The sequence below is a fragment of the Protopterus annectens genome, chromosome 7.part0 (assembly GCF_019279795.1).
Source record: "Protopterus annectens isolate FY-2018-M chromosome 7.part0, PAN1.0, whole genome shotgun sequence".
Classification (NCBI taxonomy): domain Eukaryota; kingdom Metazoa; phylum Chordata; order Ceratodontiformes; family Protopteridae; genus Protopterus; species Protopterus annectens.
In genome coordinates this window covers 39,737,036-39,756,829 of record NC_056739.1, presented here as the reverse complement: position 1 = coordinate 39,756,829, position 19,794 = coordinate 39,737,036, and positions in this window count along the sequence as shown.

Genomic DNA, 19,794 nt, shown 5'->3' with positions numbered 1-19,794 from the left:
CACCAAGCTATACATCACAATGTACAACAGCTCTGAAAGGAGATATGTAACAGGATATGCATCCCAGTGTAGAACAGATGTCAGAGGAGATGTGTACCAGGATATAGATTACAGTGTACTACAGCTGTGAGAGGAGGTATGTACCAAATATACATTGCAATGTACTACAGCTGTGAGAGGAAGTGTGCACCAAGATATACATTACAATGTACTACAAATGTAAGAGGAGATGTGTGCCCTGATATACATTACAATATACTACAGCTTTTAGAGGAGATGTGCACCAAGATATACATAACAATGTACTACAGCCATAAGAAAAGATGTGTACCAAGATATACATTACTATATACTACAGCTGTAAAAGAAGATGTGTATCAAGATATACATTACAATATACTAAAGCTCTGAGAGAAGATGTGCAAAAAGATATACATCACAATGCACTACAGCTGTAAGAAGAGATGTGTGTCATAATATACATTACAATATACTACAGCTGTGAGAGGAGATATGTACCAAAGTATAAATTACAATGTACTACAGCTGCAAGAGTAGATTTGTGTCATGATATACATTACAGCATACTACAGCTGTGAGAGGAGATGTGTACCAAAATATACATTAAAATATACTACAGCTGTAAGAGGAGATGTGTTCCAAGATATACATTACAATATACTATAGCTCTGAGAGGAGATGTGTACCAAAATATACATTATAATATACTACAGCTGTGACAGAAGATGTGCACCAAGGTATACATTACAATGTACTACAGCTGTAAGAGGAGATGTGTGCCATGATATATAGTACAATGTACTACAGGTGAGAGGAGATGTTTACCAAGATATACATTATAATGCACTACAGCTGTGAAAGGAAATGTGTACCAAGATATACATTGCAATGTACTACAGCTGTAAAAGGAGATGTGTGCCATGATATTCATTACAATATACTACAACTGTGAGAGGAGATGTGTACCAAAATAAACATTATAATGTACTACAGCTGTGAGAGGAGATGTGCATCAAGATATACATTACAATGTACTAGCTGTAAAAGGAGATGTGTGCCATGATATATAGTACAATGTACTACAGCTTGAGAGGAGATGTTTATCAAGATATACATTAGAATGTACTAGAGCTGTGAGAGTAAATGTGCAACATGATATATATTTCAATATACTACATCTCTGAGAGAGGAGAGAGAGAGGATGTGCACCAAGATATACACTACAATGTACTACAGCTGTGAGAGGAGATGTGCACCAAGATATACATTAGAATGTACGACAGTGGTAAGAGGAGATGTGTGCCATGATATACATTACAGTATACTACAGCTCTGAGAGGAGATGTCTACCAAGATGTACATCACATCACAATGTACTACAGATGTGAGAGGAGATGTGTAGCAGGACATTGATTACAATGTACTACAGCTGTGAGAGGAGATGTGTATCACAATGTACTACATGTGTAAGAGTGGATGTGCACCAAGATATACATTATAATACACTACAGCTCAGAGAAGAGATGTGTAGAAAGATATAGATAACACTGTACTACAGCTGTAAGAGGAGATGTCTGCCATGATATACATTACAGTGTACTACAGCTGTGAGAGGCAATGTGTACCAAGGTATACATTACAATGTGCAACATCTGCAAGAGGAGATGTGTGCCATGATATACATTACAGCATACAACTGTGAGAGGAGATGTGTACCAAAATTAACATTACAATATACTACAGCTGTATGAGAAGATGTGTACCAAGATATACATTACAATATACTACAGCTCTGAGAGAAGATGTGTACCAAGATATACATCAAAATATACTAAAGCTGTGAGAGGAGATTTGTACAAATATATACATTACAGTATACTACAGCTAAAAAAGAAGATGTGTACCAATATATACATTACAATATACTACAGCTCTGAGAAGAGATGTGTACCAAGATGCACATTATAATATACTACAGCTCTGAGAGGAGATGTGTACCACAATATACATTACAATCTATTATAGCTGCAAGAGGAGATGTGTGCCATGATATACATTACAATATACTACAGCTCTAAGGGGAGATGTGTGCCAAGATGTACACTTCAATGTACTACAGCTTGAGAAGAGATGTTCATAGGTTGGTGCTAGGCTATTGGCCCTAGGGCCTATACAAGCCTAGCCATAACAATTCCCTGGCTATTTCTTCCCACACTATTTACTTCCCTGGACCCCTGTCTAGCAGGGTGACAGACGTGATCCCTGGTGTGAATTTCCTTTCTCCCATCCGATCATCAAGGTTCCTTTTGAAGAGGGCCAAAGAGGTGCTCTGCTTGACATGTATGGGCAGTCTATTCCAGAGTCTGGGGAGTCTCTGGGTCAGGAACCTATCCCTCCAGCATGTTTTGTTTATTGTGATGACAAGGTTTAGATCCCTGGAGCATGTGGCTCTGAGGGATTAGATTTCTTTAAGTGTAGCATGTCTAACAGCTCTAAGTTTGACATAGCCTTGTATGTTAAGCAGAGATCGCCTCGGAGTAGAGTAGACGATATGTGACAGAGTATAGCTGGAGTTTTTTTAAGCGGTCAGCATAGGGCATCTGCTTTAGGCCTGTGATTCTTTTAGTGAGGTATTTCTGTGGCCTTTCCAGTTGTTGCAGATGTCTTGAGAGGTACATACCAAATGGGGCAGTGTATTCTATAATGGGTCTAATGAGGGATGAGTACAGTGGGACAATGACCTCCTTTTTTCTGGATGAAAAGCCCTTAGTGATGAGGTGTGCCACATTGAAGGATTTCCTGGCTGTTGTGGTGGGGATGTGGTTATTGAAGGTGAGACTACTGTCCGCCTGTGTCCCTAAGTCTCTTATCACACTTTTGGTGTTTAGTGTACTGCCACCTATGTGGTAATTCACGGGTACATGTTTTTTCCCAAAGGGGATAACTATACATTTCTTGGCATTGAGCTTGAGCCCATGGCTCTGGCATGAAGCATCTGTTTCTGTAAGGCCCTTTTGTAGAGTATCCACATCATTTGGGGATTCAATAATGGCTCCCAGTTTACAGTCACCTGCGAACTTTGTTATCCAGAGTCCCTTAGTGTTGGCCTGTACTTCAGAGAAGTAGTTGCCAAACAAGAGAGGTCCCAGGACTGAACCCTGAGGTACTCCACTTGTCACTTGTCTGGAGCTGTATTTGGAGTCATCTACTTTTACAGTGTGGGTTTGGTCAGTAAGCCAGGTGGCAACCCGTCAAGTGACATAGGGATTAATGCGCAGCTTAGTAAGTTTATCTATGATTCCAGAGTGGGGGATGGTGTCAAAGGCCTTGGTGAGGTCCAGATAGGCTGTGTGGACAGCCTTACCCTCATCCACGGATCTGGAGACTGATTCGAAGAAGTCAATCAGGTTCAGGAGACAAGATCGGCTCTTCATGAACCCAAACTGGGTGGGGTCAGCTGTGAGAAAAGATGTGCACCAAGATATACATTACAATGTACTATAGCTGCAAAAGGAGGTGTGTGCCATAATATACGTTACAGCATACTACAGCTCTGAGAGGAGATGTGTACCAAGATATTCATTACAATGTAATACAGCTGTGAGAGGAGATTTGTACCATGATATACATCACACTGTACTACAGCTGTAAGAGGAGATGTGTACCAAAATATACATTACAATGTACTACAGCTGTGAAGACATGTACCAGGATATACATCACAATATACTACAGCTGTAAGAGGGGATGTGTACCGACATACAATATACTACAGCTCTGAGAGGAGATGTGTACCAAGATATACATCACAGTGTACTACAGATGTAAGAGGAGATGTGTGTCATGATATACATTACAATGTACTACAGCTGGGAGAGGACATATGTGTCATGATATACATTACAATGTACTACAGCTGTGAGAGGACATATGTGCCGTGATATACATTACAATGTAGTACAGCTATGAGAGGACATGTGTATCAATATATACATTAAAATATACTACAGCTGTGAGAGGAGATGTGCACCAAGATATACAAAACAATGTACTACAGCTGTAAGAGGAGATGTCTACCAACACATACATTAAAATATACTACACCTCTGAGAGGAGATGTGTACCAGGTTATACATTACTATGTAACACAGCTGAGAGAGGAGATGTGTACCAACATGTACATTACAATGTACTACAGCTGTAAGAGCAGATGTTTACCAAGATATACATTACAATATATTACACCTCTGAGGAGAGATTTGTACCAAAATATACATCACAATGAACTACAGCTGTGAGAAAAGATGTGTGCCATGATATACATTACAATGTGCTATAGCTTTGAAAGGAGATGTATACCAGAAATAAATTGCAATGTACTACAGCTGTGAGAGGAGATGTGAGGCATGGTACACTTTGCAATGTACTACAGCTGTGATAGGAAATGTGTACCAAGATATGGATTGCAATGTACTACAGCTGTGACAGGAGATGTGTGTCATGATATACATTGCAATGTACTACAGCTGTAAGAGGAGATGTGTACCATGATTTTTATTACAATATACTATAGCTCTTAGAGGAGATGTGCACCAGGATATACATCATCATGTACTACAGCTGTGAGAGGAGATGTGTTCCATGATATACATTACAATGTACTACAGTTGTAAGAGGGCATATGTACTAGAATATATACTACAATGTGCTACAGCTGTCAGAGGATTTGTGTCATGATATACATTACAGCATACTACAGGTGTGAGAGGAGATGTGTATCTAATTCTAAATTACAATGTACTACAGCTGTGAGAGGTGATGTGTGCCGTCATATTCATTACAATTTACTGCAGCTTGAGAGGAGATGTGTACTAAGATATACACCACAATGTACTGCAGCTGTGAGAGGAGATGTGTACCTACATATACATTACAATTTACTACAGCTGCAAGAGGAGATGTGTACCAGGATATACATTACAATGCACTACAGCTGTGAGAGCAGATGTCAACCAAGATAAACATTACAAAATACTACACCTGTGAGAGGAGATGTGCACAAAGATATACATTACAATGTACTACAACTGTAAGAGGGGATATGTGCCATGATATTCATTACAATTTACTGCAGCTCTTAAAGGAGATGTGAACAAAGATATAATTTACACGTACTACAACTCTATGAGGAGCTGTGTGCAATGATATACTTTACAGTATACTACATCTGTGAGAGGAGGTGTGAATCAAAATATACATTACAGTGCACTACAGCTGTAAGAGGTGATGTATGCCATCATATTCATTAAAAGTTACTACAGCTTGAGAGGAGATGTGTACCAAGATATACATTACAATGTAGTACAGCTGTGAGAGGAGATGTGTACGAAGATATACATTACAATGTAGTACAGCTGCAAGAGGAGATGTGTGCCATGACATACATTACAGCATACTGGGGATGTGTAGTAAAATATACATTACAATATACTACAGCTGTATGAGAAGATGTGAACCAGGATATACATTACTATGTACTATATCTGTGAGAGCAGATGTCCACCAAGATAAACATTACAATATACTACAGCTGTGAAATGAGATGCATACTAAAATATACATTATAATGTACTACACCTGTGAGAGTAGATGTGCACAAAGATATAAATTACAATGTACTACAGCTTGAGATGAGATGTGTACCAGGATATACATTACAATGTACTACAGTTCTGAGAGGAGAAGTGTTCCAAGATATACATCACAATGTACTAATGCTGTAAGAGATGTGTACCAAGATATTCATAACAATGTACTACATCTCTGAGAGGAGATGTGTACCAGGATATACATTGCAGTGTACTACAGCTGTGAGAGGAGATGTGTACCAGAATATACATTACAATATACTACAGCTCTAAGAGTAAATGTGTACCAAGATATACATTAGAAAGTACTACAGCTGCAAGAGGAGATATGTGCCATAGTATACAGTACAGCATACTACAGCTGTGAGAAGAGATCTGTTCAAATATATACATTACAATGTACTACAGCAGTAAGAGAAGATGTGTACCAAGATATACATTACAGTATACTACAGCTCTTAGAGGAGATGTGTACCAAGATATACATCCCAATGTACTACAGGTGTAAGAGGTGATGTGTGCCAAGATATACTACAGCTGTGAGAGGAGATGTATGCCAAGATATACATTTCAATGTACTACAGGTACAAGAGGAGATGTGTACCAAGATATACATTACAATGTTCTACAGCTGTATGAGGGGATGTGTACCAAGATATATATTAAAATATACTGCAACTCTGAGAGGAGTTGTGTACTGAAATATACATCACAATGTACTACAGCTGTGTACCAACATATACATTACAATGTACTACTGCTGTGAGAGGAGATGAGTGCAAAGATAAACATTACAATGTACTACAGCTCACAGTGGATGTGTGCCGTGATGTACATTACAACGTACTACAGCTGTGAGAGTAGATGTGTTCCATGATGTACATTACAATGTACTACAGCTGTGAGAGTAGATGTGTGCCGTGATGTACATTACAATGTACTACAGCTGTGAGAGTAGATGTGTTCCATGATGTACATTACAATGTACTACAGCCGTGAGAGTAGATGTGTGCCGTGATGTACATTACAATGTCCTACAGCTGTGAGATTAGATGTGTTCCATGATGTACATTACAATGTACTACAGCTCACAGTGGATGCGTGCCGTGATGTACATTACAATGTACTACAGCTGTGAGAGTAGATGTGTTCTGTGATGTACATTACAATGTACTACAGCTGTGAGTAGATGTGTTCCATGATGTACATTACAATGTCCTACAACTGCAGAGTGATAGAATACATGTAAGATAATAATTTCATTGCAATCACTTCCTTTACTTATTGAACATTAAGAGTCCTCACTTCATTACTGTTGTGAGTTACATAGACATGAATAAGGAAAAGATTCTCTGTTTGTTAATTTTTTATTGTTCAAAATGTTAATTAACAAACATCTTTTCTGTGCTTCATTTATGTGAATGAAGGGAAGGTCTTTGTGCATGTGTAGGAATTTAATTTTTTGCTATGAAATGAGAACTGTCATTTTGCTATAGTCTTTGCTGACCACTGACACTACCCTATGCCAACTTCTATACAAGTAATGACCACTAAAATTGCCTTTTAGTTTATGTCACCATCATTGGTACAAATGTGTTTGTGATGTCATTGTGCTTGAAATAACATCATTATTATTTAAGTGAATGAGAAACATAGGAGCAGTGATGTAGATAAAGCACTTGAGTTGATGCGAATTATGCATACTCCAAGCATATTGAAACCTCATAAGCATTAGCCAACTGTACCACTGAAAGTGTAAGAGTACATGTTTGAAAGGCTTATATTTGTCTTTTTACATATTGCAATATGTTTATTTATGGGGTTGCGTTTGGTGTTAAAATGTAATTTACATTCTGCAGCATCCACATACAGAAACTTTTCCTTCAAATTTCTGAGGTAAAGAATGTGTTACTCACTTAGGTTCATAGATTAGTACTTGGTTAACTGCTCTCATAGGCCATTTTAAGTCTAGTCAATTACCCCATGTGAGAATGAAACCCTGTACTTTGTGTCCGTAAAGTAAATACCTCAACCATTATGCTAACCTCCCACAACTATGAACCTGTGAAAAGAAAACATCAAAAGAGAAGACAGTCCATGTGTGGATTTACATGGTGTACCTATTATGCTGTAATGGAGCCCACACACACACACACACACACACACACACACACACACACACACACACACACACACACACACACACACACACACACACACACACACATGCACACACATGCATACACTCACACACACATGCACACACGCACACATACAAACACATGCATACACACACACACACACATGCACACACACAAACACACACACACACACAAACACACATGCATACACTCGCGCGCACACACACACACACACATTAACACTTTGTGCTGTTAAGGAAGTTACAGGAAAATGTAGCTTCTAAACTCAGTGCTGTCTATGGCCCATATACTAACTGATGCTCAGCAACACCATGCTTGTCTGTGTGAATGTCTGGCTGATTATTTTTACATGCGTAAGTATTTTTTGAGTTTTTGCCATGAGTTGGGAACTATCATTTCCTAAGGGACATCACTGACCAGTGACAATGCTCAGTGCTAACCATTGTTCAATGTCTGAACATGAAAACACAAATAATTGCTTTTTATAACTCTCTTGGGGTTATGTTGGGGTTATATGTCTAATGTGCTTCTCTAGCATTTGCTGATGGATAATAAAACTTAGGTAGAATTAGCTATTGCAAAGTTATCTGCAGTGAAACAGTCAGCCCATAGTATAAACCTCTGGCTGCCACAACCAGCTGCAAGCAATGATCACAGAATGCCTTAAGGTCAGCAGAGACAGACACAGGAGTTCAAGGAAATGTTCAGGGCTCTAATACTTCAGGAAGAAGAGGAAATAGGTGGAGTTGAAGAAGAAGACGTAGTCAGTGTCAGTAGTGCAGCAGTCAGCACAATCAGCTTCAATCTAGAAGTCAGTGGGTTTTATTCCCAGACCAGGTAGATAGATTGCTGACATTGCAGTGCAGCAGAAGTGGGGTGCTGCACTTCTGAGTATGTTAAAACAAGGCCCCATCTGCTTAAGTCGGTGGTAGATTAGGTGGATGTCAAAGCCCCTGCAGCACCTACCAAAAAGAATAGGAAGTAATGGCCAAATTTCCTGTAGTAGTATAAATACCACCTCAGGTATTCCCTGACAAGAGGCTGCCCCAACAAAGAATAAATAAATAAAAAACTAAAAAAATAACAGTGCTTCAAAACAGCGTGTGTGAGGATTACAAAACAGATATATGGCCAATCCAGTTATGAAAATATGGTGCATAAAGAAAGTTGGTGGTGGAATGTGGAAGCCCAGGAAGTTATCAAAAGAAAGAGGTAGAAAAGATGGACATGGAAAAGAAGGAATATTGGTTTCTTAACAAAGAAGTGAAAAAGATCAGAGGTTCACTACCTGCTTTTGGAAAATGGAAAGTGATGAGGGGATGGCACAAAGAAACTCTATCAGGTCTAGACACAGCATTCACTGAAAGGAGACCACCCTAGAAGAAATAAAAACAGCACTAAGGATAATGAAGTCAAAGAAAGCAGCAGGTTCAGATGAGGTCATGTCAGATATAATCAAAATGTTGGGTGAGTTAGAGGGGAAATGGCTCCTGAGGGTACTCATAGCAGTATGGAGAGAACAACGTATCCCAGATGACTGGAAAGTAAGCATTCTAGTGCCAGTGTACAAGAAAAGGGGCATTCACAACTCTGGGCAGTATTGAGATATCAAATGCCTGCCATACTGCATGAAAGTTCTGGAAAGAGTGAGTGATAAATGAATGTGCAGCGTAGTAGAAAGTAAAATGTGAGGCAAACATTTCAGATTCAGATCAGGATGCAGCACAACTAACCCAGTATTTGCAGTGAGACAGATAGTTGAAAAGAAGCCAGAGATGAGGGAGGAGTCGAACTGGGTATTCCTAGACTTGCAGAAAGCATATGACAAGGTCCCAAGAAAGCTGACTTGGGAAGTCCTGTGAAATCCCAAAAGCATTGGTAGAATTAGTGAAGGCTATGTACAAGGGCCCAACAGCACAGCTGAAAACAATATTTGGACTCACGGAGGGGTTCTCTGTCAGAGTGGCTATGCATCAGGGTTTGGCTCTGAGCCCACTGCTGTCCTACTGGTGATGGACAACGTTAGCAAGCATGTTGGAGGTTGGAGGGGACATACTGAAATGTTGCTGTATGCATATGATGTGGCATTATGCATCGTCTCTGAGTAAACACTTCTGCAAAGGATAGGGGAATGGAATGCAAAATTGAAGCACACAGGATGAAACTTGAGTACAGACAAGACAGCTGTATGTCAAATGGAAGAATCATAAGAAGCTAAGAATTGAGATAGAAATTAAACAGTGGAACAACTTAACAGCTTCAAATACCTGGGAGGGTGGGTTTGGAGAAGCAAAGTCTAAATGATGAGGCCAAATATAGAATTAGAGGGGTTGCAACTGACTGAAACAGTGTTTCAAGGGTAGTGTATGACAGAAAAATGCCAAGGAAACTGAAAAGTAAGGAGTACAAAACAGGTGTGTGACTAGTACTATTGTATGGTACAGAAACCTGGGCAGCTAGAGGTGATGGAGATGAAGTGCTTGAGATGGGTGGTAGGTTGCATGATGCAGGGCAAATGAAGAAATGAGGACATCAGATCAAAAGCCTAAGTAGCTGCAACTACAGAGAAGGTCAAAGAGAACAGATGATGGTGGTTTGGTCACGTGCAGGAAAGCAGAAGTCAGTCTGGTGAAGACTTTGGACAGACAGGAAGAAGGCAAAAGGAACTGAGGGTGTCCAGCAAAAAGATGGATGGACTTTGCAAATGAAGACCTTCAGCAGTCAGGGATGACTGTTAAAGAAGGTAGAAGAGTGGCATTTAACAGAGAGAGATGGTGTCAGTGGACATGATACACGATCCAAAGGTTGAAAATGGGAAAAAGGGGGTGATGATGATGATGATGATCCCTTCTTGACACTTTACACACAGTCTGTCAGCCCATGCATACCAACCATGGAAGAGTGACAGGTTGATGAAGGTGATCCCATCTCAACACTTTACACAAAATTTGTCAGCCCATGCATACCAACCATGGAAGAGTGACAGGTTGATGAAGGTGATCCCATCTCAACACTTTACACACAGTCTGTCAGCCCATGCATACCAACCATGGAAGAGTGACAGGTTGATGAAGATGATCCCATCTCAACACTTTACACACAGTCTGTCAGCCCATGCATACCAACCATGGAAGAGTGACAGGTTGATGAAGATGATCCCATCTCAACACTTTACACACAGTCTGTCAGTCCATGCATACCAACCATGGAAGAGTGACAGGTTGATGAAGGTGATCCCATCTCAACACTTTACACACAGTCTGTCAGCCCATGCATACCAACCATGGAAGAGTGACAGGTTGATGAAGGTGATCCCATCTCAACACTTTACACACAGTCTGTCAGCCCATGCATACCAACCATGGAAGAGTGACAGGTTGATGAAGGTGATCCCATCTCAACACTTTAGACACAGTCTGTCTGCCTGTGCATACCAATGACACAGAACCATAGAAGAGTGGACAAGGTGATGAGAACTCTCTAGATAAATGTAGTGTGGTGGCCCCATGGGCTGACATGTCCAGATTTTCCCATGGTATCATGGATAGGAGGTATCACACAGTGGAGTTAGTAGTGGTGCTCCCAGGAGGTATGTATACCTCTATCCCTCTCAGGTTGGTGTTTCAGTAACTGACACCTAATTTATGTGCCGAACCATCATCAAGGTACAGGTGAGCTCCATCAGAGCCTTGGAAGATGCTGTGAGACTACTGCAGGTTGTGGTAATATATGGAACTGCATGAACCATCTCTGTGACTCCTTTGACAGGATGAATGATGCATTGGACCATACAGTGTTTTCTCTGGGTCAGCTGTTGAAAAGAGGTTACATCCACAAGACTGATCATGTGGTAAACCCTCAGATGTTAGCCATTAGGGCTGCGGGTGTGCCAGATCCCACTCACTCAGTGAAGTCAGCTGAACTATCATGAATTATCATGATATAAGTCTGAGTAAGGGCACTGTTCTTCATCACACTGTGAAAGAAGGCAAGGAGCAGCATTATCTTCTCTGAACTCAAGAAATCATTGAAGGTGAGAGCCACTTAAGCTCTAAGTCAGTAATGCCACATGTCTGAAGGTTAACATACCTAACTACTGAGCTTTCATACTTGCTTTGTTAGTAGGCCACATCTAAAGCTGAAACACAACTTTTAAGGGGTTAGAAGAAAACTGAACAGAGAAAAACAACATTTTTCACAATTCCTACAGATGAAATGCAGGGCTCAGATGTGATCAGTTTTATGGCATGCACAGTTCCAAAGTGAACTGTTTACATTTCTGAATTGACTTGCCTCACTTATATACACCAGGATATTTATTTTAATAATATTTATCATTATCATGTCATTATATGGCCTTAAGCATATACATTTCTGATTTTTTTCTGCTAGGATGTTCATTTTAAAATAGTCCAAATTACCATGTTGTTATACATTCATTAGCATATATAATACCTGGATATACTCCATTTTAGTTAACCCTCACAGTGTGTAAGACTCTAATCCTACTCACACTGCTTGTGGCAAATTTACTTACCACAGTGTGACAAGGGTTTCTGAATCAGGCCCCTTTTGTCTCATAGTATATATTAATGTTTATTTTACACAAGTTTTGCTAATGTGCATTGATGACAACGTTGTTGTGGTTTAGCAATGTATTGTTTACTTTGTAGAGGAAGACTATGTGATTGACAAGATAAACTTAGAATAGCAGTATAGTCATTTCAATGGCCAGGACTCAGAAATTTGGCAGAAAGCAGAGTGCAAATGAACATGTGTGGCAGAGGCACACCGTGTTTATTCAGTTCAGGGATACAGATAATTTGATTGCACAAGGCGAAAAATGATATGGCATGCAATGCATGCTAATGAGTAGACAGCAACAATGAAATGGACTTCATGCAAGTTAGGAAACCAAGATGGCAGGCTGATTCATAAACATAAAAGTGTTGCATTATACAGTGGCACATATTCATTTCTACACCAAGAACCTTGGTGCATGCAAAGGGTGTGATGAGGGGAGTGACGTTTATGGTAGCAGCAGCTGCAGCTCAGCGAGACATGTTAACAGGCACCACTAGAGCCAGTGTCCACATGTGATATGTTGCAGCCAACATTGGAGGTATGGTCAATGGTTGGCATACTGCCACCTGAGTGACCAGCAGATTGTGGATAATTTCTGTGTTGACTAGGGGGCTGTTTGATGCATAAGTAGAATTGAAGAGAACATGTGAGACGTCCATAGCTGTGGTAGTAACTTATGCATGTTATTAACCATCTTATCTGCAGAGGCATTCCAGTGACCTATTGGTATAATTTAAGGGATATCACAGAGATCAGCATCATGAAACCTGAATCAGACCCTTGACGTTATGGTATAGCATGTGGAAAAGCATATCTGGTCCTCCAGGACTGCACAGGTAAGAACCATCACCATGCAGGCATTTTGTAACATTGCCCATTGTCATAAAATCCTGTGAGCCATTAAATAAACACATTGCCAAAAAAGTCTCAAATGGTCCAGAAGGACTGCAATACATCAAAATGAAGGCTGTCACTTAAATAACTGCTAGGTGGTCTGTAATGGGCAGGGTATTTTGTTTAATGTCTGTGCATCAGCCAGACATTTTTCATGAGTGTCACATCTTGCACATGTCTGACTTAAATCAAAGGCTCCAGTGAGTATATTTCCCAGAAGGACATCTAGCTGGTAGATGTACATACAGGCTAGATAATAAAGTTTGAATGCACAGGAACCATGCAACAGATAATATATACTATGCTTGTTGTGTCTTGTAGAAGATACTGGATGAGCCCAAGAGCCATCACTAATGGTCCCCATCTGCAACCCCCTGACCCTGCAGAAAATGGCATATAATGCAGTACATGCCGAAGCACATCATGTAATGGAGTGGGTACTTTGCATGGTCAAGGAATAATTGCATTGCCTAGATGCATCAGGGGAGGGGGTACCTCAACACAGTCCTGAAATATGCAGCAAGATTTGTATGGTCTGTAGTGCTGCTCAGCATGGCATTGCACAAACAGCTATAACAGCAGATCATCATCTTGGCAAGACCCTCTGTATCAGTTGTTTCAACAGCTCAATACCTGGATTGGACATTGGATGAACAGGACAAAGGTGCAGCAGGATCACAGTTGACCAGATGTGGATATAATACATTGCAGCACTGGCATGGAGGGGGGGGGCACCTGTGCACAACTATGATCCCTGATGCAAACAACATAGAATAAACTGATGCATGCATTATCATATCATGGCTATACCGGGTAGTGCATAGACTGAGCGTTCTATGCATCATCAGACATAGCCATAGTAAGAGGTGGCTGGTGGCTTCAAATCAAGGGGGAACTGAATGAGTGTGGTTAACTGAAATGGGTGAGGGTCTATCACAGTAAGTCAATGACCTGATCTCAAACTGATGTGATCATTCACTTTTACCCAAACACTGCCTCAGTGTGTACCCAGTCATAAGAGCACTTCACTGGCAATGTATACAACTCTCATGGCTGATTGCAATCAACAAGGTCACCCTGAGATGAAATGGAGCCCTAGACAAAAGATTCAAAGGACCCCCATTGCACATCAGCTCCCCTGTATTTTCCCGATGTCCCTTCCTTGCCTTTCCCCCATCCAGGCTCCATGCCATCCATGTAGATTGTTTCTTCCTTGATTTTTCATACTTTGCCTTACTTTTACCTCCCCCTCCATGTTTTAATAAATCCTATCTGGCCAAGATTCTACTGTAAAAAGTCTGAAGGATGTTAAGTAAATTAAACCAGGAGTCTGTGGGCTGCAAGGCACCAGAAGTCATGAGATTCTAAATTCTCTGAGGTACATCTTACAGCTTTTTTACAACTTTTTGATTTAATGATGACCTACTAAAATCATGAGTAAGGAAAGAAATTCAGACATAGGTTCATAGGTAGGTACTAGGCTATTGGCCCAAGGGCCTACGTAAGCCTAGCCAACAAGGTTCCCTGGCTTACGCCACCCAAGAAAGTTATTTTCCTGTGCCACTGTCGAGCAGAGACACAGAAGTGATTCCCGGTTTGTATTTCATATTTCCCATCCACTCATCAAGATTTTTCTTGAAGAGTGCTAATGAAGAACTTTGCTTGACATAGATGGGTAGCCTGTTCCAGAGTATGGGAAGTCTCTGGGAGAGGAATCTATCCCTCCAGCATGTCCTTTTTATTGTGATGACAAGGTTTAGGTCCCTAGAGCATGTAGCTCGGAGGGATGGGATTTCTTTAGGTGTAGCATGTCCAAAAGCTCTGGGTTTGACATAGCTTTATATGTTAGGCAGAGATCACCTCGGAGTAGGCAATATGCTACAGAGTAAAGCTGGTGTTTTTTGAGGTGATTAGTGTAGGGCATTTGTTTGAGGCCAGTAATCCTCTTTGTGAGGTACTTCTGTGGCCTTTCCAGCTGCTGCAGATGTCTTGTGAGGAACATTCCAAAAGGGGCATTGTACTCTATAATGGGTCTGAGTGATGAGTAGAGGGGAACAATGACCTCTTTTTTCCTGGATGAGAACCCTTTTATGATGAGGTGTGCCACGTAGAAGGACTTCCTGACTACTGTGGTGATGTGACTATCAAAGGAGAGACTACTGTCCACCTGGGTCCCAAGGGCTCTTATCATGCATTCGTTGTTAAGTAGATTGCTGCCTATGTGGTAGTTCATGGGTACAGAGTTTTTACCAAAGGGGATGACAGTGCACTTTTTGGCAGTGAGCTTGAAGCCATGGCTCTGACACCAGGCATGTGTCTCAGCGAGGCCCTTCTGTAGGATGTCCACATCATTTGGGGACTTGACTATGGCTTCTAGATTGCAGTCATCTGCAAACTTTGTTAGCCAGAGGCCTTCTGTGTTTGGTATCTACTTCTCTGAAGTACAGACTAACAGGAGAGGTTCCAGGACGGAACCTTGTGGTACTCCACTTGTCACTGCTTTGAAGTCAGATTTGGAGTCTGCAACTTTTACAGTGTGGGTTCTGTCAGTGTGCCAGTTGGCAACCCATCTTGTGATGTAGGGATTTATACCTAGTTTAGGGAGTTTAGCTATAATTCCAGAATGGGGGATGGTGTTGAAAGCCTTGGCGAGGTCAAGGTAGGCTGTGTGAACCACCTTACCCTCATCTATGGCTTTGGTGACTACCTCAAAGAAGTCAATCAGGTTCAGGAGGCATGATCTGCCTTTCAGAAACACGAACTGGGTGGGATCCAGAGTTTGGATGTTACCAATGTCTTTGTTTATGAGTTCCATGATGATACTTTCCATGGCCTTGCAGACCAGGCTCATCAGGCTAATAGGTCAATAGTTCCCGGGATCAGTGGTGGCTCCCCCTTTGTGGAGTGGGATAACTGTTGCTGTGCACCATTCAGTGGGCACAAAGCCTGATACGAGGCTATTGTTGAACATGGTGCTTAAGTGGGGAGCCAGTTCGTTCTGAAGTTCTTGTAAAATGCAGCCTGGGATGTTGTCCGGTCCCATGGATGCTGTGTTTTTGGCTTTAGAGAGTGCAGCTTTTACCTGCATAGTTGTGATTACAGGGACTCTGCATTCTTCCTGTATAGATATGGGCCCTTCAGGGGGTGAGAGGGGGGTAAAGTTAGCACTGAACCTGTCTGCCAGGATGTTGGCAATATCAGTTGGTTCTGTAAATTTCTTGCCTTTGTGCTGTAACCCAGAGCAGATCTGGGTGTTGCCATCAAGATTCTTGACATAGCTATAGAATGCTTTGTGGTTGTCCTTGGAATTAGTGGCAATTTTGTTTTCATAGCTAGCTTTGGATGATGTTATAAGGGATCTCAGCTGCTTACTGAGGATGACCAGGGAGCTCCTCCACTCATGGGATTTTACTCTCTTTTGCAACAGTTTCTTCCTTCTGTTGTACAGTTTGTTTATGGCAGGGGACCACCAGATTGGCTTCCTTTTTTTGGAGGATAGCATCTTGGTTCCGTTTGGGATAGCACAATCCATGCACTTGTGTAAGTGCTTATAGAGTGCATTTGTGTAGGATTCAGCAGTTGTAACTGTATTGTCCATCTGCATGGATGTCATGAAGTTCACCACTTCTGTCTTAAGAAGCATGAAGTTCACAGATCCCACAGACTCAGTGCGCCACTCAACCACAGCCAATAAGGCAAAACAATGTACCCAACACACTAGTCATAGGTGACTCTATAGTCAGGCACACTGATGTCCCACTCACCAGGCTAAACAAGGAGAAGGTTACTGTCAGCTGCCTGTCGGGTGCCAGGATTCGCCATATTTGCTTGTGGAATGTATCATCATGGAATTCATAAACAAAGACATTGGAAACCTCCAAACTCTGGATCCCACCCATTTCGGGTTTCTGAAAGGCAGAACATACCTCCTGAACCTGGGCGGTGCAGTGGTGCAGCGCTTAACGTTGTCGCCTCACAGCAAGAGGTTTTCTGGTTTGATTCTCGGCTGGGGTGCCTTCTGTGTGGAGTTTGCATGTTTTCCTTGTGTTCGCGTGGGTTTCCTCCAGGTACTTCAGTTTCCTCCCACATTCCAAAGACATGCATTTGGAGCATTTCTCCCCGGGCCTCCACTGAAAACAGGCTCTGTGGAATCTAGTCGGAAGTTCCCGGTCAACAAATGTTAAATAAGTAAATAAATAAAAATAAAATAAATAAAGAGTTGGCTTTGGAGAAATGTTTTACTGTGGTTTCCTTAATGGGGGGTGGGGGCGTGATGTGTATATCAAGGGTGATTAGCTTATGACTGGATCAGACCAACAAGGAGTTGACTTCAGGTGTGGAACTCATGTTGGTAATGACTAGGTCTAGGATATTGTTGCCCCTGGTGGGGGTGTGGATAAGTTGTTCCAGGGCATTGGAGTTTATGAATTCCATAAAGCGTTGAGCTAAGAAGTTGGTACATGAGTAGTTTTCCAGTTAATGGTGGGGTAGTTGAAGTCGCCCATTATTAGGGTGTTAGGTTGAACCCTAATATTTTCCAGTACATCAAGAAAAGACGAGTGGGAATCCTGAGGCATGGTGGGGGATCTGTAGCAAGCTACAATTTAGATTGCAGTTTTGCCCAGAGTTAGTTGCACTTGGATAACCTCAGATGCATTATGCTGAGCAACTAGCCTGGAGGTGTGGATATCCTTAATGAATATGGACACACCTCCGTCTTTGGTGTTTCGGTCCAGGTTACATGGCCAAAAAGTGTGGTATGAGTTATAGCCTGGTAGTGCAGGGGTGCTCTCTAGAGCCTTGAACCAGGTCTCAGTCACTGCACAGATATCAATGTTCTCCATTTTTAGGAGTGCCTCGAGTGAGTGCATTTTGAGATTTAGATGTCTAGCACTGAGTAGCATTACCCTCAGTTTTTGCTTGCCTGTTCCTGTTATGGTGGTGAATTTGTTATTTGAACCTTGCCTAAAAAAAGGCACTATAGGGGCAGCAAGAGCCTTAGCCAGTATCCGGAATCCCAGGGGCGACAGGTGCAGGCCATCTGTGGCAAAGCATTGTGGTCTGTTGACCATGTCATCCCAAGCAGACAGATACTGGATCCCCTTAGAATGACACCAGAAGCTTAGCCAATTGTTGAAGTCAATCATTTTGTCCTTGTACTGCGGTATCATTCTGGGCGATGGCAGAATGCTACTCAGGGCTAGTGTCATACCTGCCTGGGCTACAAGATCGGAGAGCTCTTCCATGTCTCTTTTCATGTAGTCCAGGGAGGTACATCTCAGGCCATTCACACCAACATGGACAATGACAGAGTCATATTTGTACTTGTTGTGGAGTGACCTGAGTGCATGGGTTATGTGGTGGATCCTGGCACCCGACAGGCAGCTGACAGTAACCTTCTCCTTGTTTAGCCTGGTGAGTGGGACATCAGTGTGCTTGACTATAAAGTCACCTATGACTAGTGTGTTGGGTACGTTGTTTTGCCTTATTGGCTGTGGTTGAGTGGCACAGTGAGTCTGTGGGCTATGTGTCATTTGGGTTGTTTTGGGGGATGGAGGTTGCTTGCGTTTCTGCTTTGGAGGTCTCTGTTGCTTAGACAGATTATTATTGAGAGCCTCTGCAAATGTTTTTATGTTACTATATGTGGATTTTGGTGGTGTAGATTTAGTGAGACTATGTGATGAGTGTGGCGTTGTGCAAATGTTTACCTTCTCCTCATAACTGTCAAGTTCAGTCTTGGTTGGAGAGAGCTTTACCTCCAGTTTGGCTAGATAAGTGCATCTCTCACAGGTTGTGGTGTTGGGTGGTAGGAGGAGAGGGTCGTCTGTTTACAAGGCAATTTCTACATTGCCTCAAGATGCCCAGATTCATCAGATAGACAAGAGAGAACACTGGGAGCTGACACTTGGACATGCCTGAATAAAAAACTATTTTCCTCTAGATAAGTGAGGAAAGTGAGTACAAGAGCAGTTTTTCTCTAAGCAAGTGAGAAAAGTAAGTACAAAAACTGTTTTCCTCTAGGTAATAATGAGGAAGATTGAGTGCTATAGTAATTAGTAGCTTATTTAGTGCTTACAAGTTCTGAACAAGTGCTGAGCATGAATAAGCAAATTTAAGTGCTAAAACTAAGAATCTGTATCTGCACTAGACGAGTTACAGGACAGAAATAAGTGCAAATGCAGGCTTTCAAATCAGAAAGTTGAGAGAGATAGAAGAGATTGCCCAAATGGCCAATAACCACAATTTCCATATTTTTTTTCATTTTTGATTAGTTAGACATCAACATTGTGGTGGTTCTTACCTGTCTGTGGGGCAGGGTCTGTGTGGTAGCAGGTGATCAATGGTAGTGTCGTATTGAGCACTGTTGCAATATGATAGTGCTCTTTTTGTTTGACTTTTTCCTGTGGTTCCTTCTTTGTACAGTCTCTGTGTACCCCATGTCTTTGGGTGGGTTTTATTCATGTTCTTTGTTTTCTTCACCCAGA